The following is a 24,443-nucleotide window of genomic DNA, read 5'->3' as shown; positions in this document are numbered from 1 at the left end:
AGTGTAGCTGAGCACCCAGTTTCCTTGTGAGTACCAAGGTTCCATTGGCCAGATGTTACACCTGAGCTGGTCTACTTGTGGTTATACTAAAAGGTGGGAGAGGGGCGTTAGAGCTCAATCAAATTGGGGGCTTCCTCAGGCAGCCACTTTACTGGCTTCCAGGTTGCCCTCTGCAAGTGATTTTATCACCCCAATGTTCTAAAAACCAGTATGCTAAGCGCTCTGGGCAATTTAAGAGATTTTAAAGAACGATTTCCCCCACATTCTACACCCCCAAAACATTATTGCTTATTTAGGATCCTATCCAGGACTTTGTGCTGGGGATGAGTCCCAGAGACGATCCTGTTCCCTAAGGACAAGGTAAAGGTAGGCAGAGAGCTTTGGTAGCCCTGGCCTGTCCCTTGCAGGGCTATGGCCCAGGAGAGGATCTCAGATGTGAACAGATGTTTCCCGGACACTGGAAAGTTCCAGAACAGCTCTGCTAAGCACATAGCCACCCTCTGCCCATCCTCACAAGGATTGAAAGCAGTGCTGTTACAAGTATATTGTGAGGGACTGGAGAGGCGGCCCAGCAGTTAAGAGCACTGCCTGCTCTTCCAGAGAACCCAGGTGCAACCCCTAGCACACACACGGCAGCTCACAACTGTCTGTAAGTCCAGGATACAACACCCTCACACAGACGGAAATGTAGACAAAACTGAAATGCACATAAAAATAGAAATAAGTAAAACAAACAAACAAAAGGAATATTGTGAAGGACCTGGGTTTCTCGCTACATCACTTGAGCTATCAATAGCCTCAGCCCACCCCTCTTACTTTACAGACAAGGAAACTGGCACAGTATAACTAAATAACTTGCTTGCACTCACGTCATTCCTGGGAATGAGAACCATAGAGTACATTGATGGATTTTCAAATACTAAATCAGCTTTACACTCCTACAATATCTTTTCCTTGTGAATTTTATATTTTGTTGATATTTTTTCTTATCTCTTCATGAGGGATGCTGGTCTGTGGTGGTCCTTTTCTTGTGGTGTGTGTGTGTGTGTGTGTGTGTGTGTGTGTGTGTTTGTGTGTATAAACATGAATGTAGGTTCCCTTAGAGACCAAAAGAATGTGGATCCCATGGGGCTGGAGTTACAGCGGTTTGTAAGTGGTCCCATGTGGTGCTGGGACCCAAGCTTGGGTCCTGTGGGATAGCCGTAAACACCTTTAGGTGGTGAGCCACATCTCCAACCTCTATTTTACTATTTTGATGAATCCATTCCATCTCTTATGTTGCTCATTAGCAAAGCTCTCTCTCCCCTTCTCCTACCACACAGCAGTGATCACTTTAGAGACTCCAGTATATGCATCTTTAATTACCACTGTCCACACTGAAGAATATTGTACCACTTGCAGGCATGTGTCCCATGTGTATGTCCAAGGACAACATGAATGTGGATCAATACATTTGTAGATGACAACTTCATATCACAGTGGCAAAAGGTTGGCCATGCCTATGGGACTTGTCAGGAGTATTTGCATCATTGTCTTTCCTGTCTTACAACTTGCTGTTCAACAACGCTGTGTATCCCACAGTGAACTGCACTGTCTCCACTCACCCAGCCAGCATCTTTTGATTTAAGTTATAAGGGAAGGACACATGTCTGTACATGCGTCTCTCTGTAGAATCCAGGTCTCACGTGACACTGTCACCTCTACCTGTCACCCTTCCTCTGGCATCCCTTGTCCTAGGCAACTATTGGTGACTAGCTCTGAATCTTTGGACAGTGGGATGGAGTCATGGTTTTGTCTCATGGAGTAAGACGTCAGGTTGACTGCTTCCACCTGCCTGTTTCTGGGAAGTCGCTGCACAGCCACATCACCTGCACGTTGGCTTGCCACTACCCTTGTTTTCTATTTCTACTTCACTGCCTTTGGGTCGTTAAACTGTGGCATGTCCCCATGTGGGTTCCTCCCGTTCCTTGTGAATGGGGTTTACGGAACTGTGTAGATTTATGAGTCTGTAGGGTTTGTAAAGCTCGGGTAAAAAGCATAGAGCAATGCACGAGTCTATCCTTTCCCCTGTCCCTCGGTGACGCCACTCACTGGTGAATTAAACATGGAGGCTCCCGCACAGCTCACTGATGAGGTGCTGGTGATGGACACTGTGTCTCTCTATATTTATCCTTGGGTAGTGTTACAGCGGAATAACGCCCTCTCGACAAGGCACTTCATTCCATTCTAGTCTCAGGGACCCAGGTGACATCACAGAAAAGTAGCAATTTTGTCAGTGGGATCTAAATTGCTAATTGGCCCAGTACATTTGTAATGGACTTTAAAAGCAAAGGAGAAACCGGAGACAAAAGTGGATACAGAAGAACTAAAATCAACATACGAAAAGTAACCTGATCGATCACAGTGGCCCGACTGGAGGGTACAGGAATGTCGGGAGTCCAGGAGCCTGGCAGCACGCAGAGGCGGGGGAGAAACTGATCTCTCTCCTACTGCCTCCCCCCCCAAGCCCCCCCCCCCGGCACAGTCCTGTGACCCCTGGACTTAAACCAGACTTGTAACCTCCAGGACCACAGATGCCACACAAATCAAACTGTCATTTAAGCCACTGATTTCGTGGCGACTTGTCACAGCACCAGGGGAAAACTACAAAGGCACGGTGGCACACACCTGTAATCCCAGCACTCTGGAGGCTGAGGCAGGGGGTTCACAGACATGAAGCACCTCAGGCCTACAAACTTTCAGGCAGTAAGAGCCTGTCCCGCAAACAAGCAAACCCCTCAAATAATAGCAAACACACGCAGTTTCTAATGCTGTAAGCTCACCGCCCTTTCACGGCCCGTGCTCACCCACATGGACCGTTTCTTTCTATGTGTGCATAGAAGACTTTCTCTCAGAAATATGACTTGGGCTTTCTATATCATTATTTATATGTATCTCCTGTCTCCACTTAGCTCTTAGGATACATTGAATTCAGCTATTCAATGAAAACAGACAGAACCCTAATGTCTCAGTCTGTTGACCTTAAAACACATGTCGTTTTGGGGTTGTTTTCAGCTGTTTGACTTTCCCTCCTTCCTGCCTCTTCGCATTCCTGATGTCTGAGTAGGTGCCAGGCACTGGGTTTCCAATGGTTGGGTGCTGGGAGTTTATGTTCCTATAAATACTCCTGAGCCTCCCTGTGAGGTAAAGCTAAGTTCACGACAGGAGTTTCCTAGGTGGATCTAGAGGGCTGGGGCAGAGCTCATGGTTCCCCTACAGAGGGAACGCTCCCTGTCTATTCCACCCAGTGTCTCGTGGTTGCATGGCTTTCCAGTCTGGCAGATGGGGACAAGAGCCAGTCCTCCCTATGCTGGGGTGGACGTGACACCTCAGATCCTTCTTCGCTCAGTCTAGGGTGGTTTCCTCCAATGCATGTGGTGACAAGAAAGGGGGTTGGGGGGGTCTCCATGCATATGTTGTCTCCACACAGCTCTTTCATCTTTTCATACATCACCCTGCGAGCTTTGATCTCCCAGACTCTCAGCTGTGCTGTCTCTACCTGTGGAGGCCACTGGGCTCCATTGATGTCCCTTCCCTGTACCACAGCCTGGAAACTCCCTTAAGGCAGTCAACTAAGGCGTGCGTATGGTCTGCTTTGTTTTCAGCTCCTGGCTCAAAGGCCCTTCACTATCTGATGTCCAATATCTTGACGAAATGGTTTCAGACATACAAGTGTCGGGGCAATGTTGTTTCCATAGCTGGTAAATTGTTCTCTGTGGCTTCATGTTCAGAAGCGACAGTCACAGCACTGCCTCCAAGGGACCTGTTACATGGGACATGTGTAGGAGACCTTAACATTCCCAGTCACCCACAGCCCTCACTGACACCACAGGAAGGATTATCACTAAGAGCATCTTACACACGCAGAAGCCAGGACTCTCAAAGAACTTACACACTGGTCGCGTGAAGAAGCAAGCAGAGGACCAATCAACCGCGAGCTCGCTCACTGTGCGTCTACGGCTGTTCCTGCTGTTCCTGCCCTCTTGTTTTTAAACGTCTTTATTACTTTTTTAAAAAAGTTTTGGTTTCTGCTATTTTATAGGTGTCTTGCTTGCATGTATGTATGAGCACTGTGTGCGTGCATTATCGAGAGACCAAAAGAGGGTGACTGGTGCCCTGGAACTGGAATCTCAGTGGTCACTGTCCAGGTTACTAAGTCAACTTGACACAAGGTATAGGTAGCTGAAATGAGGAACGCCAACTGAGAAACGGCGTCCATGGGGTTGCCTGTAGGACAGTTTCTTTGAGTAGTGATGGCTATGGAAGGGGGCAGCTCATGAGGGTGGGGTGGGGTGTGCTACCCTGTAGGCAGGTGCTCCTCAGTAAGCAGCACTCCTCTGTGACCTCTGCTTCAGCCCCCGCTCCAGGGTCCTGCCTCAAGCTCCTCCCTGACTTTCCTCACTGACAGGACCACGATCCTGAAGAGTAAGCCAAAGAAATAAACCCTTTCCTCCCCAAGTTGCCTTTTGTCATGATGTTCTATCACAGCAATAGAAACCCTAAGAAAATGGTAAGTTGCCACTGGATGTTGGGAACAGAACCTGAGTTCTCTACAAGAACAACACAGGAGCCAGGAGTGATGGCGCACGCCTTTAATCCCAGCACTCGGGAGGCAGAGGCAGGTGGATTTCTGAGTTCGAGGCCAGCCTGGTTTACAAAGTGAGTTCCAGGACAGCCAGGCCTACACAGAGAAATCCTGTCTTGAAAAAAATAATAATAATAACAACACATGCTTTCTAACACTGAGCCATCTATCAAACCCCTTTATTACTTTATATTGTTGTAATTATTATTATTAATAATTATTAATTATTATTATTATTTGTGTGTGTGTGTGTGTGTGTGTGTGTGTGTGTGTGTGTGTGTGTGTGTGAGTTCCAGGGACTGAACTCAGATGGTCAGAGTTGGGCAACAGGTGCTGGTCCCCCTGAGCCAGCCTCCTCTCTCTTCTTCTTTTTAAACAAATCTGTGTGGTCACTACATTGCCACACATCCTGGGCACTGGTAGCCGTCTTATTCAGGGATCCACTTTCAGCTCTACTGTGTGTGGCACATGGACTTAACAATCCCCCAAGCACCCGAGTCACAAACCCCCACGGTGGGGAAAGTGAAGTTGGGAGGGTGAAATGGAATATCAGCTAGACACAACCGCAAGTGTCCACTTTTATGATTATATCCAGCTAAATACAGGAGAGCAGGGTCAGACCCGGCATTTGAGGTCCTCTCCTGACCTCCTAGGCTATAAGGACAACAGATGCCTTCACATGTCGACAGATGTTCCCAGAGGAGGCAAAACTGCCTTGCATTGGAAGCCATTGATAGAGATCTATCAGGTCCACACTGTCTGTGAATCTAACCGATGTTTAATTTCACAGCCATGTGATATTGCACAAGCATCGTGTGGAATGTCCACGAGGGGTCCCTACGGTTCTACCAAACCTGGTTCCGTTCAGTGTTAGACATCCATGGTGGAGAGCTGCAAGGGGCCTGGACCCTTCTGTCTTTGACCCTACATAGACTCATATTCTATACAGTGACGACACAGATTAGTTTAAAAGAAGAGGAGAGAGGAGGCTGGCTCAGGGAGACAAGCACTTGTCACTGGCAGTATGCAAGGTTTTCAGTGCCGTCTGTATGCTGGTGACTTCCAAACTCATCACTCTCATCCAATCACATCCTGGGTCTGGCTTTGCCATCTTTGTGACTGAGGGCAACGGCCACTTGCAGTTCCTCCTCCAAGTTGAAAACAGACACACCCTTCTCGCCAGTCTCACATCTCTTCTCCCATCAGCAAATCCCATCAGCTTATCTTTCAAAGTATGTTCACAATGGTATCACTTTCCTCTGTCAACCTGTTGAAGTCACACTCATTTCTCAACTGGCATCATGTCCAGGCACCTCTCTTTTGGTTCCTTAAATCGGTTCCCAGTACAGAAGCCACAGTGATCCAGCTAAGACTGAAAGCAGCCCGACACCCTGGTCAGTCTTCCCAGAAGCCTCTGCACCAGTCATGATCTTGCTACTGTCATCAGGGTGTGGCTCCTCACTCCTGCTCCACTGTCCCTGGCTGTCCCCCTCTTTGCGTGTGGCCATTCTCAAGTATGGTCTCTGTTTCACGGGCAGTATCTGCCCGTTCCCTGCCCAGTGCCCAGAGAGCCGCTCTTCCAGACACTGGCATGGCTTGTCCCTCACTCCATTCACATCCCTCTGTGAATGTCATTGTCCCGTAGCATCTACTAGAGTCAAACACACTCAGCATCTGCTCACGTAACACACATGCTGCTTGCCAGCCCACCTCACTTTGTCTGTATATCGTGCCACTTAAAGTACTAGGAGGAGGCTGGCATAGAGAGGGGACACACAGAACACAGGAAGCACAGAAGATGACCAAGAGCATCACTGATAAGGTGACAAATGCTCATAGCACCCACTGTAGACAGACAGACAGACAGCTGGTTTGTGGAGTGGGTGGCTCAATCTGCACCAGGCTGAAGCTGCCTGCGGTCTTCCTTCCTTCCCTCATTTCTCGTTACTTGCTTGGAGCACTTGCCCTTGAATGGTGACTCTCCGGGTTCCCAGGCACCTAGGATTCTGGTTGTTCACTTACCCCTGGGCAGGCGCCTGCTCCTCTTCAGATACTTGGTGGGGCAGAAAGGCATGGTGAGGTGAGTGGAAGGACCAGTGAGGAAATGGGACTGGGTGCAGCTAAGCCCGGGCGGCAGCCAGGTACACCGCAGGCAGGCAATGTTCTCCGACTAGCTGTAAAGCAGTCTAAGCTAAGAGAACCAAGCTGGGGTTGGTTTTATCTCTCCTGGGGAACTTCTGCGTTTTGTAGGACCTGAAAGCTGGGAATGTCCAGGGAGGGGAACCCCAAGGGCACGTCCCAGAGATCCCAAGATGCTGGGTGAGATGGAAGGAGGCCCTGTGGAAACCACACGGCAGGTTGTTCTACGGCTGGCTCCCTAGCCTTGAGCATAGCAAGGTCACGCTAACTTGAACTCGCTAACTTGTCCAGGCTGGCTTCTCACTTCTCCTACCTCAGCCTCCCTCCTCGGGCAGTCACAAAGGAGAACCAAAGTGTCAGGTGACTCCGGTCAGCTGTAGTGCCAAGCATCCACCTTTGTGTCAGCATAGGGAAGTGTTCTAGTGACAGGGCTCCAAGCTGACGGCCACTGTCTCTGGCAGCTTTTGCAGATGAAGGAACATGGGGTAAAAGCTAAACGCACAGAGCTTGCTCACTGCACACTTGAGTGCAAGCAAGCATTACTTCATATTTCTGATCCCTTTTAGGCTTTTTTTTTTTTAAGATTTGCTTATTTTTATGTTCTGTGCATTGATGTTTTGCCTGCAAATATGACTGTGAAAGTGTCAGGTCCCCTAGAATTAGAGTAACAGACAGTTGTGAGCTGCTATGTGGGCACTAGGAATTGAACCCAGGTCCTCTGGAAGAGCAGCCTTAAGCCCTGAGCCATCCCTCCAGCCCCTCTTTTAGGCTTTTTGTTTGTTTGTTTGCTGTTGTTTTCTTTTGGTTTGGTTTCTCATAGTTTTTTGAGAAAGGGTCTCATTATGTCCGTTATCTGGACTGGCTAACTTGTCCAGGCTGGCTTCTCACTTCTCCTACCTCAGCCTCCCCCCTCGGGCGGTCACAAAGGAGAGCCAAAGTGCCAGGTGAGTTCTGTGTCTGGGAAGGGCAGAGCCAGGACCTGAACTTAACTGGCATCTTTCCAAGAAAAAAACAAAAAAACAAAAAAAAACAAAAAAAAACTCACTATGCTGCCGATGTCTGCCAGGTGCCTGGGACAAAGGGAGCAGGAGCCAGTTGGCTGGTCCAACCTGGCCGGCCCTCTCCAGCATCCTTCTCTCTCTCAAGACACGGGTTCAGGACCTGTGTGTTACTCGGGGTTACCACTGCTGTGATGACGCATCATGAGCAAAAGCAAGTTGGTGAGGGAAGGGTTTATTCTGCTTACACTTCCACATCGCTGTTCATTATGGGAAAAAGTCAGGACAGGAACCCAAGCAGGGTAAGAACCGGGAGGCAGGAGCTGATGCAGAGGCCATGGAGGGCTGCTGCTTACTGGCTTGCTCAGCCGGCTTTCTTAGAGAACCCTGGACCTCCAGCCCAGGGGTGGCATCACCTACAATAGGTGGGCCCTCCCACATCAATCAATAACTGAAAAACGGCCTACAGCAATGACTGCCAACATTTCTAACGCTGTGACCCTTTAGCCCATCTCCTCATGCTGTGGTGACCTACAAGCAGAAAATTGTCGCATGGCTACTTCATAACTGTAGTTTTGCTACTGTTATGAATCATAATGTAAATATCGGATATGCAGGATCTCTGGTACGTGACCTCTGAGACTCAACAGGGTGAGAACCACTACAGGCTTGCCTAAAACCCCGTCCTATAGAAGTATTTCCTCAACTGAGGTTCCCCCCCTCTCGGATGACTTTAGCTTGTGTTGAATTAGCCAAGATAGCCAGCACCACCTGTGCCACTGGGCCCCTCCCGAGACACTTCCCGAACGACTGTGGCAGGGAAACTGGCTCCAGGTTTTGACGAGCAGGGACATAGCAAGAAGCCATTTGCTTGCCAACCTCCTTAGGACACCATCGATCCCTTCAGAAGAAAATCAGCAGACAGAGCAAGACATTCCCATGTACCCCTGCTTCATCGGCTGCCTTATGTCTTAGAATGGAACCAGCTCTGGAGGGGTGCAGCCCCTCTGGCACCTCTCCTCTGTCTGTCTGTTTACCCACCAGCCAGCCATTCTGCCTCCCTCTCTTTCCCTCCCTGCAGGAAGCCCTCGTGCCCGGCTACAACGCGCACCTTTCTGACTACAGGCTTTCCGCCACTGGAAACTGGCTTCTGGCTTTGTAATCATGGCTACTGCAGGTCTGCCAAGGGAATATATCCGTCATCTGAAAGCAGATACAGCCCTACTCTCACTGGCCCAGTGAGTTCAAGAATGGGCCCTCTCTACCTGCTGGGATCCAGTTCCGTGACCACCCATGGATATCAGACTGTAAAGCCTCAAGTCCCCTTTATAAAATGACCCAGTATTTGCATAAAACAACCCAGTATTTGCATACAACCTCTATAAACCACTGTTATACCGAATCCACGGCAACACGCTGAAAGTAGCTGTTATTTAGGGATGGCTGCCCGTGTTCTAATCAGGAGCTATCATTCATGGGAATATTTCCAACCTACACTTGTTTGAACCCAGGGGCTTAAAGACATTATCTTCAGAGTTGCAGAGACAAAGTTTGGAGCTAAGATGAAAGGATGGACCATCCAGAGACTGCCCCACCCGGGAGTCCATCCCATAATCAGCCACCAAACGCAGACACTATTGCATATACCAGCAAGATTTTGCTGAAAGGACCCTGATATAGCTGTCTCATATGAGGCTATGCCAGTGCCTGGCAAACACAGAAGTGGATGTTCACAGTCATCTATAGGATGGAACACAGGGCCCACAATGGAGGAGCTAGAGAAATTATCCAAGGAGCTGAAGGGGTCTGCAACCCTATAGGTGGAACAACAATATGAACTAACCAGTACCCCCAGAGCTCGTGTCTCTAGCTGCATATGTAGCAGAAGATGGCCTAATCGGCCATTATTGGGAAGAGAGGCCCCTTGGTCTTGCAAACTTTATATGACCCAGCACAGGGGAACGCCAGGGCCAAGAAGTGGGAGTGGGTGGGTAGGGGAGCAGGGTCGGGGGAGGGTATAGGGGACTTTTGGGATAGCATTTGAAATGTAAATGAAGAAAATATCTAATAAAATAATTTTTAAATAAGACATTATCGTCATCCAAACAACACAAGGTGGTGAACCTGCTCAGGGCGTAAGGGATGGTCCACACAGAGAAGCCTTAGAGGATGACCGGCTTCAAGCCAGTAGATAAGCCAGCTTCCTTCAGCCCAGGACATCAGGACATAGAGACCTAGGCTGTTTCTGGACAGGAGAGAGACGTCTGGAAGTGGAAGCAGGGGAGGAGAAACTGACCTCTGTAAAGAGACTGTCATAGAAAGACTCTGCCCTGTAGGAGGCCCTCGCTGGCATGGTTGGCCCTGGGGAAGCTGGGCCAGCCCTGCTCTTGCAAAGGCCATTGCACTCCCAGAAGCCTCTCTGCCCATCAACGGGGCAATCTCGGGATCCTCGGGATCTCCCTGGGGATTTCCTTGGGGCTGGGGGATGTTTGACTCTGCAAGAAATCTGAAAGTGGCCTTGCCCTGGGTGGCCCTTGAGAGAGAGAGGCTCTGACCTTTCTCCCACGGGCAATTACAGAAGTGGTATCGGCACCTGACTGAGTGGAAACCTACCTCTGAAATGTAAGTGAGACCTTCCGTCCCCAGCGGGAGCCCCAGACATGGCCGCTACACAACCCTGACTCCAACACACATCCTGTCCGAACTGAGAGGAGTTTTACAGCATCAGCTCCCCCACATCATCCTGTGTCTGCTTGTCCCTGGAGTATCTGTGCACTTCCAGTCCCGTTCAGTTCAAGACCTCTCTCTGCACATGCAGCCCCGTTTCCTATCTGCTCCCCTGGTCAACTCCCACTCACTCAAGCCCAGCTCAAGTATCTCCATTTGTCCCTCAGCTTCCTTTACGTTTCCCAGTCCACCCACTGCCTTTTAAAAATATGTTTCCTGGGGCTGGTGAGATGGCTCAGTGGGTAAGAGCACCCGACTGCTCTTCCAAAGGTCCGGAGTTCAAATCCCAGCAACCACATGGTGGCTTATAACCATCCCTAACAAGATCTGACTCCCTCTTCTCGAGTGTCTGAAGACAGCTACAGTGTACTTACATATAATAAATAAATAAATCTTTTTGAAAAAAAATATGTTTCCTTTTATTTCCTGCATATGGGTGCTTTACTTACACGCATGTCTGTGTACCAGCTGCATGGTGCATGCAGTACCTGTGGCGGCCAGAAGAGGGCACCAGAAAGAGCTGGAACTGGAGTTACAGACAATTGTCAGCCACAATGAAGGTGCTGGGAACTGAACCTAGGACTTCTGTAAGAACAGAACTCCTGCCCCTCCATGTTTTCTTCTACGTGTAGTTACAGAAATCCCAGCATATAACGGACATTGTGTCATGTGCTAGGGACATAAACTGATGTCAGTCTCCAGGATTAACCAGGCCTCTAAAGGCTGCAGTTGCCATGACAACCACACCACCAACCTGATCATGCAGCATGCCCTGGTCAGCCATTCTATAAGCATGCTGCCATTACTTGCCACCCCACACTGGCCTCAGTGGCCAGGAGACACTGTGAGTTTCTCAGGCTCAGGGTAAGCACGTTCCCTCTTCTGTCTAATGCTGGCCCTCTTGGATGCACGCTGATCCCCTCTGTATACCACTATTTCAGATGGGTGTCCCAGGAAGGCCTATTAGAGATGGAGAACCCACAAGGACTTCTATTGCAACTGAGAAAGACACCCACATCCCTGATTATTCACTTTGATCTGAGTCCCCGTGGGGAAGCTGTCCCAGGGAGGCCTGCAGAAGGGAGAGGCCCACACAGAAGCTGGCCGGTGTCCTGCCAGCCATGGGATAATTGGGTACTCATAGCCCTATCCATCCACCACCAAGCATGGTCCTGATGTTCTGACTGCCCATCTCTGGAGAGCTGACCCAGGCAGAAACGCCAGGCAGCTGCCACAGTAAGGCTCAGAGTGGCTTGCAGGGCATGCCCGATGCACTCAGCGAGCCAGGCCCTCTCCTACAGGACAGAGTTATGAGTTCCGGTGGGGAACCAGGGACACTGCTTTTCAAATGGAAGCCCAGGAACTCCACGGATCCAGAGAAATAGCACTGAGCAGAGAAGAGGGCATCCCAGGGAATGTGGTAGACATGCTTCTGGTCCTCTGAACTGAAGAGAGTAGGGAAGGGGGTGTGGGGGCTGAGAGATGGACAGAGTGTTCCGCAGGGACACAGGACAAAGGGGTGGGTGGCTATCTTGGTTGGATCACAGAACCTGCCTAGGAACTAAGGTTTTGGACCCTGGTGACAAGGGACTGAGGTTCATATCAAAGCAGACCTGGCCTCCAGGTACCCCCAGCATTCCTCAGTCCCTACCTGTCATACCCTGCCCACCCCCAACCCTGAACTTTCCAGCCCAGGGGCTGGGCTGCCCTTCCCCCTAGAGGCTCCTCCCTATGTAATTGTAATCCAGAACATCCAGACATCCTGTTCTCTGACTCTCTCTCTCTCTCTCTCTCTCTCTCTCTCTCTCTCTCTCTCTCTCTCTCTCCCTCCCCCTTTCCTCTTCTTTCCCCACACACACCCCTTTCTCTCTTTTCCCCCTCGCCCCCAGCCCCTCTCCCCATGGTGACTTCACTGCCTTGGTGTTTGGGGTCAGTGAACTGGCCCGAGAACAGCTTCCCAAGAAACCTGCCTTTAACCTGCTCTAATCTGGGTTGAACTGGCTCATTTCACAGGCAGAGAAATGAATGACCCATCAGAAAGGTCTGGTGGCGTTGGGACGTAGCCTGTGAGCCTTGATCAGCCTGGGCAGAGGGGCGGGGGCTCCAGGCCAGGTACCAGTGAAGCCTAGATGGGCAGGCGGGCCCTGGGAGTGAGAAGGGAGCTCCCAAGCCCTGCATGTTTTGTCTTGAGAGGCAACGTGTGAGAGTAAATAAAACCACTCTAACAGAAGGCATCAAACACTTAATAATCCTGGAAGTGTCTCATCACCCTCTGCCCTTCACTGATCCCAGCAAGCTTAGTAACCATAGTCTTAAACCAAACCCTACCACTAGGCCTCCCCGGGACTCCACGCGCACATCCCCAGGAGTTTGGCCTCAGGCCCTCATCCCGGGACCCTGTCACCCTAAGGAACTGAAGTTAGATCCCACCAGTAACTGATGTATGACTTCAAAGCAGTGTTTGAGTAATGCTGCCAAGATAGCCGGGCTTTACGCTGGACCTGGGGACACAAAATAATAACAAGACCCCATACGGGGTCCCCTGCAGGCCACCCGTGATAAACAAGCAGGCAGCAGACAAGAATTCCTTAGCACCCAGTGGGAAGGGGCAGGACCTAAGGCCTCAAGTCCCACCCCTACCCCGGCCCTTTATCATGGAGATAGAGTCAACTCCTAGTGACACTCTATCCTCCTAGGAGTTGGACTCTATCTCCCTTGGACTCCTGGGGAAAGAAACCTGGCTGGCCCAGCCAGTTTCTTCTAGAAACCCTAAGGTGGGGGGAGGGGATTGTAGACTAACTAAACAGCACCTGACTTTGAACCCCTCTTCCAGCCCAAGGTGGAGAGGGGATGAGCCAAGAGGGCTGAGAAGCCATTAAAGGGCTGAAGGCAGTTCAGTTGGCTGATGAGGAGAGTTCCGTGGATGAGATTCCAGGGGACAATGACATGACACACGGCAGAGGAGTAAGGGGGCTCTGTGGTCAGCCAACCCCAAGTCTGCCCCCTCTCTGGCTGGGTGTGCAGACCCTGCACTCTGGCTTGGCTGTGCCACCACGCGTCTCTCACCAAAGCCCTTTCTTTCTCTCTGCACCTGTTTCCGAGGAGGAGGCAGATACATCCCACGTCTCACAGCTGTGAGGGACCCCAGGGCTTTACCTGGCACACTTCCCACACTTCATTTTTAAACCCAAATAGTTCTGTTTCTGTATTTTTATAGCCTATCTCCAGCCTGGAGGCCAGATGCACAACAGACAAGTAAGAAGTCCTTTTGCTAGTGCCAGCAAGTTTAACAACATGTTCTAATATCTACGACGACTCCCTGGTACAGGTCCAGAAGGCAGCCATTCACCTTGTAGTCTAACACAGCACCCTCTAGAGGCAACCCCTTCTATCACAGATGATATCCTCTAGAGTTATTCAAGGAGTGCCTAGCAGGTCTCACAGTCGTCTTGGGGACAGCCTTATCTTTCTACTTCCTACAGAAGGAAACTGCCTCAGCTGTCCCGACCCTAGGACTATCCGACCTTATTCAGGGGTGAACCTTCAGCAAGGCTCACAGGGTGGAAAGCAGAGCCCCAGTTCTTCAGACTTCCTGTCCTCGGGCCCAGCTGTGTGTGCAGCTGGGTGCTGGCCTTGGGAACGTCCCTTCAGTGGGGCCTGACTCCCAAGGCTCTCCATCACACTAGCCAACCTCGGTTGGAGGACCATAACTAGCAGAGCCAATCAGTTACCACCTGTCCCTCCATCAATAGATGCCACAGCAACACCTGGTTATCCAGAAGTGGCTTCCCCCAGCGTTACCCGTCTGTTATGGAGGACAGAGAAGCAACGGGTGGGAAAGAAATCAGAAGATGTACTGACTCCAGAGTGCTTCTGGGACCACTTCCTCTCACGATACACTCTTCCAATGTGCCAGCTTAGAACGGGCCTGCCTCTGCCTCCCATGCGCTGGGATCAAAGGTGTGCACTACCACGCCCAGCTGGTGAGGCCAGTTTTACTGATTCCCTGCTATATGCTGGATTAGGCCAGATCATTAAAAAATGGATCGAATATGCTGGAGAAGCGACATGAAGACTGCAGTCTCCCCAAAGCCTATATAAAAGCTGGGTGAGTTTGGTGATGCCCTGCAACCCCAAGACTTGGAAGGCAGAGGCTAGCGACCCCTAGGGCAGGCTGGCTAGCTCCTCAGCCAGTTTCTGCACAGACATAATCACAGACACAGACTAAGGCTACATACACACTGCCAACCGCAGACGTGACAGTGACACCAAGGGAAGAAGGAAGAGTCCAGAGCTCAGGCACACCTGGGGCAGAGTGAGCCACACTACCAACAAAACACCTACTGTTGAAAGCACGCAGAGCAGTGAGTCTCCCTCTTACCAGGACCTGGCCTGCCAGGCCCTCTATCACACAGGGGGCATACGCTCATCTAGGACATCACCTCACGGATGTGGATGTGCTAAGGAGACCAGGATGCCACAGGTCTGGCTGAGACTGGGACCTCAGGTGGGGTGAGTGCTGGTGGGCGGATCCACAGAAACACCCAGTTTCTTCACAAGTCACTTAAGGCCAGGGACAGGCGCTGATCAGGTAGACAGAAAGCTCACCGCTTCCCCACGGCTACCCTGAACCAAGCATTGGGGAATCTCACCATAGGGATGGGGAAGCAGCAGTGGAGACAGGCCTTGCCTGAGATCTGTGGCCAGTGAGCAGGGCTGAGCTGCCTGCGTCACAGGGTCACCTACTTTGTACATGGGCGTGAGGCTCAAAGGCTAGGGCTCCTGTTTACGTGAATATAGGCTTTGTTTGTTGTTGATGAGAATCCCTAACTACCAATGCTGTCTGTCTAACCCTTGCTGCCCCTTGCCCCAGCAGACAAGTACTGCCAGGTAGGGCACCTACCTCCTCAGGTGGCCCTGTGTGTGTCAACACCCCACCACAAGCCAGGCAGGGCCCGTGTCACTTCCTGACCAGCTATTACTGGGAATGAGTCAGGGGCCTGTCAGAGACAAACGCACTCAAGAACCCATGGTGATCTTGGCTGGCATAGTTGCTTTTCAGTCCTGGTTGCCAAACATTTTCTGCCAGAGAGAAGCTCACTTGCTCTCCTGCACACACTCCAGGTTCTTGTCCTCAGGGGACCTAAACTAGCTCCTAAACTAGAAAACTAGGTGGTTTTCTGTGCAATTCAGGGTCTCCCTGGAGGACTACAAAACATCATCTATACAGGAAAGCACAAGGCCTGGGGATCGAGCCCCTAGGTGTCTCTTGGTGTCCTGCAGGAGTGCAGAAGGTCCCACCAGGCAGCTGAAAGAGGAGATACTGAGCCAGAGCCACAGAGGAGCGGTCAGCTCATGGTTCATTTGCATAGAAAGGCTCCACCCATCAGCCCTCCTCAGCTTGTCTCAGCCCCAAACTCTCTAATAGTGTGTCTGGTAGTGATGGGCACTTATGTGTGAGTTCCTAATGGGGAAGCCCAGTCACCGACCATAAGTGCAAGCACCCTGGAAATACTGGCTAAGGCAGGGAAGAGGCCACCATGGGGACACTAACTGTCTAATAATAAAACTGGGCATGGGCCATCAGGAGCCAGGTAGGGCTTTGTCCTCCTGAGTCCCTGGCCGCCTGCCACCATAACTTGTGCAAGCCTCACTTTAGGTCTGATGTCAGGGCTGAGCACAGGGTGTCTTCTGAGGACACTAAAGGAGCCCAGTGTTCCTCTTTAGATGGAGCTACGTGCCACCCCTGTGGCTCCCTCAGCCATGGGTTTTGCCCAGGATACACTACAGTCCAGCGTCCTTCAGTGGAGCACCCAGGATGGGGGGCAGGGTGCCCCGGTGGAGGTCCTGATGGATGCAGGCACAGGGGCGCTTTGTTCTGGTCTTCACTGTTCATGCTAGGCAGACGCTCTGTCAATGGCGCTGCTGTAGTATTTTAAGAAAGGTTCTACAAATAGCTCCTTCAGAATGGGCTTCAGAGCTGGGCTTATGAATGTCCCCAACCAGGGCAGCCGCCCAGAGCTCCAGCCAGACAATAGGGCCTCACAGGGAGCCGGCGGATGCAGGGTGACCCCAGCCACACTGCCCAGTGCTCCCAGGGCTGCCCAGGAGTTTATTGGGAGGTGTGGCTCCCTGTCTGGGTGACATCCCTTGGGCACCACCTCTCCGGATCTCCAGGGATTTCCAGGCTCTGGAGATGCCCCGTGGGTCATGGGGGAGGGGCACAGGAAGGAAGGGTGCCTGGAGATTTCCTCAGACACCATTTTATTAGGTAGCCAGAGAAACCTCAAAGGCCTACTGTCCTGGCAGACAAGGGCTATTAAACGGCACTCTGCCGAAGTTTATTCCGGTGGAGGGGCAGTAACGAGCTGGATGTTAGAGGCAGGCAGAGGGAAAGTCACAGGTTGCACGGCTGTGACAATCTGCAAGTCTGGGGGTTCGGTCAGTTACCTCTGAGAGCCTCGAAGTCCAGTCCCTTCGCAGCCAGGGAAGCTGGGGAAGGAGGCTCAGTGTGTAGGATATGAGGCACAGCCAGCACCCAGCAGAGGCAGCCTCTCCAGGTGAGACCATTCATCTCTCAGGCCTGAAGCATGCCCGAAACATGCCTGAACTGATGAGAAGCGGCAGGTACCACGGGAATTCCTCGTGACACCATGGAGTCTACACACTTCGGGCTGTGGCAGTCTAGTGGGCAGGACGCTGGGAAAGAGTAGGCTTGGCCAGGGGCAGAGTGTAAACTGAGGCTTTGGTCTAAGTCCTGCTATGACCTCTTAGGCTTGGAAAAAGTCTGCAATAAGAATTGCCCTCAAGGGGATGGAGAGATGACATGGGACGCGCAGAGGGATGGGTTCAATTCTCCCCTGACCTCCATGGCACAAAGCACGCATACAGTGCACATGCATACGCACAGGCAAAGCGCACATACATGTAAAATTGGTGATTCTGTATAAGTTTAATTATTTTTAAAAATCACTTTAAGGAGGTTCCCTGACAGTCTCCACCCCCAAATCTGATATACGCTGGACTGGCTGGCAAGGGGGCAGGCACGGCCGACTCGGAACCAATGGAAGTTTTACATTGTAGAGACCACTGTGACATCGCTGACGATAATCAAGCCGCCAGTCTAAGTCCTAAGCAACGTGATGGAGCCCTGAGTAAAGGTACTGTATCTGCATGGCCTGGCATGACCCTGCCCAGTGTTGGTGCCGTTCATGTCCACCTGGATTGCCAGGGGCCAGCAGCACAGTAGTCCACGTATTCCCAACCAGCCCTCCGCTGGAGCAGCCGAGAACAGGCTGCAAGGCAACACCACAGGGACAAGATTTTTCTGTGTAACCCTCTACTGTCCTGGAACTCACTCTGTAGACCAGGCTGGCCTCAAACTCACGGGGATGAGTCTGCCTCCCAAGTGTGCTGGGCTTTAGGCCTGCCCACCTCCGCCGAGCTCAGGTTTTGTGGCTCTTCTCTGCATGCTCTAGACCTCACTGCTGTCGGCAAAGCCACAGTGGCAGGTGTCCAGTGGAGAGACAAGCAGCTGGGTGGGAATTACAGCTTTGGCCTCTGGTGGGAAACTGTACCTGCTTCCTCATGTCTAGAGAGAAACTCATGACCTATATCAGGGTTGCATAGGGAGTGGGTCACTCCGTCTATGTGAAATGCCTTTGGTCAGAGCCTAGCACACAGTGTCATTTGTGTTACTGGTGCTATCGTGTAAATAAAGGTATGTCAGGCAAGGATCGTTCCTATCATGGGGTGTTTGCCAGGGACCAGCACCACCATTATGCAGATACTAATTCAGATCTCAAGGCAGTTGGTGAGACTGTGGGAAGTCTGCTTACAGACAAAGCTACCGCCTCTTTGACTCGAAGCCGTCTGCCGTCTGCCAAGTCAGGTTGGATTCAGAACCCGGCCTGCCCCACCGCTGGCTGCATGGTCTTCCAGTGTTTCTCTCCATCCTTGAACACAAGCCCTTGGATTGCTTAGCTCACCATTAACATCTCCAAGTGAAGCTTAGGCAAGAGGGCCCAGGCCCTGTCCACAGGAGCCCAATACTTGCTCATGTCCCTAGGTAGGGAGTAGCTTCTCGAGAAGTCCCATCCCCAGGCCATTGCCATAATCTGACCTGCTCTGGGTTCCCTAAAACAATTCCGCTCCCTGGACAGAGCATGGCCAACATTTAACCTGACTCCCAGCTTACCCCTACATTCAGGGCACTTGTTAAAAAGAATTAGAAGTAATTCTTCCATCCCCAACCCGTACCTCCGGGACAGAATTTTTCTGTATAGCCCTGGCTGTCCTCGAACTCACTTTGTAGACCAGGCTGGCCTCGAATTCAGAGATCCACCTGCCTCTGCCTCCCAAGTGCTGGGATTAAAGGTATCCACTACTGCTCGGCTATCAGAAGAAATTCTCCAACAATACAGCTGTGATACAAACTGGGGGAAACAGCATTTGGCCAAAGCTTAAAAAAGAAGTTATACATTTTTTAAGTTTTAAGATCATTTGGAGAAAGGAATAACCACTGGGTCTCTCGCATATTTCCGGAGTTCTATGAGGCCATATGCGTCCCTTCCCAAGAAGACAGAGTCACAAGCCGCAATACTGAAGCTGTGAACTTGCCATGGTATCTACCATGTCTAGTTTTCAGGAAACATTACAGTAAGAAAGAAACAAATTATGGACCATGCATGGAAATTAATCTATAGAAATTACTCTTGATCAGCTCTGTTTGCTAGACAAAGACTACAAGTCAGCCTTTGTAAATACACTCAAAGAAATTAAGGACACCGCTGGGCGCCACACACAGCTTTAATCCCAGCAGGCAGGCAGATCGCTGTGAGTTCAAGGCCAGCAGCCAGAGCTACATCGTGAGACATTGCCAAGAAAGGCGGATGGGGTGGGGACTGGCTATAATGACGTCTCACTGATGGTATAATAGTGATAAAGAAATGTCAATTATAAAAGAGAAGCAAATAGAAATTCTAAAGTTCAAAAATGTGATCGTTTAGTATAAGACCTCAACATGGGTTTGAGAGAGACCGAACATACCCAGTCTGAGGGAAATACTTTTTAAAACATGAACTAGAATGAACGGCAGAACTTTATAAACTGATAATATGTGATTAAGTATACCAGTATACACATAATGTGAGTTCCGGGGGGTGGGGGTGGGGGAAACATGGTGGTGGTAAGAGGCAGAGAAGATACAAATAATGGTTCAAAATCCTACAATCTTGCTGAAAAACACTGATCCAAGAATCTCAAGCCTGGCCGGGCGGTGGTGGCGCACGCCTTTAATCCCAGCACTCGGGAGGCAGAGGCAGGCGGATTTCTGAGTTCGAGGCCAGCCTGGTCTACAAAGTGAGTTCCAGGACAGTCAGAACTACACAGAGAAACCCTGTCTCAAAAAAAAAAAAAAGAATCTCAAGCCTGGAAAGACGGCAAACTGGGGGTCACGCCTGACAGATACAGAGGGGAGCGGTGAGAAGACAGGGAATCTCAAAAGCGCCAAAGGTCTGCCTTTACGCATGCTCCAATGCTCCAAGGAAGGTCGCTCACCCAACCCAGATCTTAGGACCTCCATCCTAGCCAGCCTGCTTCCGCTCTTGTCTAAGAAGGGAAGACAGCACCCACCGGGGCCTGTTGCTGTCCACTGCTAGGAGCAGAGAGCAGTTCTGAGCTTTCACAAAAGAACGGTCTGGAGCCGCAGCCGCCCTGGGCCTGGGAGATCACCAGAGATTGCTGGTCTCTCTTTCCAGATGCCCGCTGCGGTTCTGCCTTGTAGCCCAGCCAGAAAAGGGAAGGGCTGAGAAGTCGCTGGGCTTTCTGAAGCCCCTTGAATCTGGCGTGTGCAGCCTAAAAGGTGGGCGGGGCGCAGAGGCGCAGGGAGGGGAGGGCTGGCCTGGCTAGGAAGTGGAACTAAAAGCCTCGGCTCTGCCCGAGGCCAGTTCCTGTTTGAAGGAACCCACAAGGCTGCTGCCCGGGACACTTAAATAGGGAAGAGGTGACAGAAGACACTTCTCAGAAGCACAGTGGGACCTGCACAAAACCCAAGCCACAGACAGGATGCTGTGGGCCCTGCAACCTCTACCCACCAGAACCATGAGGCTCTGACCTTCTGGCCACCATTCACAGCCTCGCCTCTGCCCACACCATGTTCCACTGCCTCTGGGGCAGAGCTGAACACAAGCTGCCCCAGCCGCTGGCCTCTGATGCCCATCCCTAGGGCTCACTGTTGGCAGTGTGGACGGGACTCTTTCAAACAATCTGCTCCTGGGATCTGCTGGGTAGCCAGGGTCACACACTGAGCCCTGCCAGTGGGAAGCCAGAGTGTCACCTTCATGCCTACACTCTGCTTGCCAGGGTTCACAAAACACATAGGTCCAGTGCCAGCTTACAAAGGCAACAAGAGATGACCACTGGGGACGGCCAACCAGGCCAACCCCACTCCTGAAGAATGAAGTGAATGGAACCTATAGGCCAGAGGCTTAGAGACAGCTTTGGGTGTAGGCCACCTGCTGGGGCTCAATCATTCTCGGGCTGGCTGAAGGCATACAGCGAGCAATGTGTAAGGGGCCAGAGAGGTTCAGGCATTGTGGTCGGCCAAGCTGGTCACTAGACTAAGGAGCTGAGATTTTTTTCTGTAGACAGAGACTCTAAGGAAGGTCTAAGGAGGGAAACGTGTGACTAAGTCTACTGATGGGTCAGTGTTTGGGCAGCAGACTAGAACAGGTGTGGGGTGACTAACCTAGAAGCCAGTGCAGGTGACAAGAAAGAAGGAGCCCAGAGAACCGGATCTCAGAGCACCCCCCCCCCTTCTACTATGGGAAACGAAGAAGAGAGAGCCAGCAGCTCTACAGTGGGGCCCATGGGTGTGAACGGCTCCCGCTGAGATCTGGACAGGGGCTCTGCACTTGCTGGTGGTGACGAATTCGGCAGAGGAGAGGGCTGCCATGTGGCTATAACCGCTCAGTCCTCAGAGTCCTGGAGAGACAGAACTCAGAAAGTAGGGGAGGCCAGAGCAAACGGACACGGGCATCAGGGAACGAGGGCCAGTCGAACAGACACGGATGCGAGGCTGGACAGGTGCAGCCAGCAGCAGTAAGGCGGGACAGAAGGGGCCTAGGGGTCATCAGGTGCTCGAGAGGAGGCTACCAAGAATGTGGGGGACAAATGGAGGGAAAGAGGCAGCCAGAGCCAGGCAGGGTGGTAGGGTGGGAAACAGAATGATGGGTAGATCCCAAAGAGCACACAGTGGGCACAAGTCCTGTGGTAGTGGTGGGCTGACTGTACTTTCTGATAAGACACTCAGGCGGGTTTCTAAAGGCAGAAGGTGCCACAGGGCGAAGGGCGTGAGGGTGTCTGCGAGCAGGGAGGACTTCTGACAGAGGGAGAGTGAGGAGCCAAAAGGCCCAGAAGGAACAGGAGATGAAGCAGCAGCAGGACCGGCAGCAGCCGGTCTCGCAGCCCCACACTCTGCTCTCATAACTATCCAGCCTAGATCCAACATGGACGATGCCAGGCTCAAGGACATCTCCCTCTAGCCCTCAGTCCTGAGCCGTATGCAACAAGGAAGAACTGGATAAACATGCCCCATGCATAGCCCTACACACAGATGTATCTAGAAACACTCCCAGAAAGGACGAACTCTCACAGGCACCTCAGAGTTCACAGCAAGTAGCTCCTCCCTCTGCACAGGGACACGTGACTTGACGTGCCGTGACGTGTGCAGACCCCACCCCGCAGCACGAACTCTCACTTCTCTGGGAGCACCTGGGGCCGGGCCCTGACTTCTGCAGCACCCAGTCATTCAGACACCACCACCATCACCCTAGAAGGCCTGCAGCAATGCCCCACACCCACTGTGCACTGAGTTCAAGCAGCCAAAGGCCTCTGGACAGACTCCAGCGCCGGGTTGTAAAGCCACAGGATGCTGCTGCTATACCAGACTCGGGCACAAGGGGGAGTTTTGAGGCTCTCTCTGCCAGATTCCATTCAGATTACTGGAATTTTTCTACTTCTCCCAACACACTTTCACACATGGACAATCTGCTAAAACGCTCTGTTACGAAAAAAAAAAAAATTAGGTTCAGGAACACTCAAGAATGAAATCACTGAGAACAGCAGTTGCCTTAGCTGTTGGTCCAGTGGAATATCAGTAACTAAAGGGCTTTTCTAAGTAAAAGGCCTGTGTGTGTGCGTGCGTGCGTGCGTGCGTGCGTGCGTGTGTGCGTGTGTGTGTGTGTGTGTGTGTGTGTGTGTATATTCGTTCCAAGACAAGAGTCTCGCTGTGTAGACCTGCCTGGGATTGAATCTACAGTATTCAAGTTTCCTACTTCCGCTTACCAAATTCTGAGACCACAGGTTTGAGCCTCATGCCTGGCTTCTTCTTTATCTTAAAAAAAAAAAAAACCAAAAAAAAAAAAAAAAAACTTTTCTAAAAGGCAAATACACATACATTTTGAGTTGAGAGTCCTAATCTTCTCAGGTGACTAGCGTGCACACACACACACACACACACACAGCCTTGGAAAACAATTTGCTGAGTTACTGCTGTGGCAACTGAGCTTAATATCTAAAGCAGAAATTCTTAAAGTGTATCCAGCGGCATGTGCCCCATGAGGCTCTGTGCAAAGCAGTTTCCCTGGAGACAAGCCTAGAAGCTAGACCCACGGTCCACCCAACACACAGCTACACGAAGGTGTCAAGGGCCCTGAGATGGCCTTCCAGAAGAAACCTTCAAAACCTTGCTGAATGATGATGTCTCTCTCAGGTTACTTCACCGTGTAACAGTCCACTTCTCTCACTGACTACAGAACTCACTTCAAACAGTGCGCTGCCCAGCTCCTCACCAGATGGGCCACACGCATTCACATGTGTTAAATGAGTCAAGAGTCTACAAAACATTTGGAGTTTTTTTTTTACATTAAGAAGCCAAGTTCAGCAGGCCATGGTGGCTCCTGCCTTTAATTCCAGCACTTGGGAGGCAGAAGCAGGTAGGTCTCTGTGAGTTAGAGGCCAGTCTGGTCTGTATTGTAAGTTCCAAAGCAGTCAGAGCTACATAGTGTCTGTCTGTCTCAAAAAGAAGAGGAGGAAGAGGAGGAGGAAGAAGAAGAGGAAGAAGGAGGAAGAAGAGAAAGAAGAGAAAGAGGAGGAGGAAGAGGAGGAGGAAGAAGAGGAGGAAGAAGAGGAAGAAGAGGGGGAGGAAGAGGAGGAGGAAGAAGAGGAGGAAGAGGAAGAGGAGGAGGAAGATGAGAAAAGTAGAAGCCTTTCTTGAGCCATGGACTCTCTTTAGCTGCATATGGGTTTCCCCCTCCTTCTGGACACTGCCTGGCTGTCCACCCTGGCATCCCATAACACTAAACGCAACCAGCCCCATTTATTTCCATGGGCTGAAGGACCTTTGTGAAAGCATTCCATACTGGGGGTTCCTGCTTCCAGCTCCTGCTCATCCCTGGTGGATGCTCATATCAGTAGGATGATAACACTGCCAGGCCAGGCTGGTCCTCACTGGGGTGGGCATAGCCAAGGATGGGGGTGGGGGGCTCTACAGTTCTAGAGAAGGCTTATAAGCAGGAGGTGCCCCAGGGTTCCTTCTAGGGTGCTCACTGAACACATGACTTGCCCTAAGCAAGTGTTTGCAGATCTACCCTTGCCCCTGAGACTCACACAAGCCTTGTTTACTGAGAAGGGGTCAGAAAAGACCAAAGAGACCTACCTAGGCCCCGCCCCCACAAAAGTTTTGCCTTTGGACTCTGACCTGCCCGCAGAAAGCAAGCTGCAAGCCCCTCCCCTGGAATCCCATTGTTGCCCTGGCTAAGTTGGCTCTCTGCCCGGGGGGCCCCCAAGCATGAAGCCCCACAAGCCACATTCTTTCATTTTTCTTTTTAAAATCAAATGCTCAGGAAAACGGTTGCAGTGGGACAGCCGTAACAGCGCAATCTAGACGGTTTCCA

General features: G+C 51.2%; 1 protein-coding gene across 4 annotated transcripts in view; it reads right to left on the bottom strand.

The window, feature by feature from the left end:
* Positions 1–24,443, bottom strand: part of Arhgap22 (Rho GTPase activating protein 22) — a 152,496-nt gene that overhangs the window by 26,464 nt on the left and 101,589 nt on the right. The window lies entirely within an intron of this gene.

This window comes from Mus pahari, chromosome 8 (genome assembly GCF_900095145.1).
Source record: "Mus pahari chromosome 8, PAHARI_EIJ_v1.1, whole genome shotgun sequence".
NCBI classification, from domain to species: Eukaryota; Metazoa; Chordata; class Mammalia; order Rodentia; family Muridae; genus Mus; species Mus pahari.
Note: the sequence above shows the minus strand (reverse complement) of the source record. Positions and strands in the feature narration are given on the sequence as shown.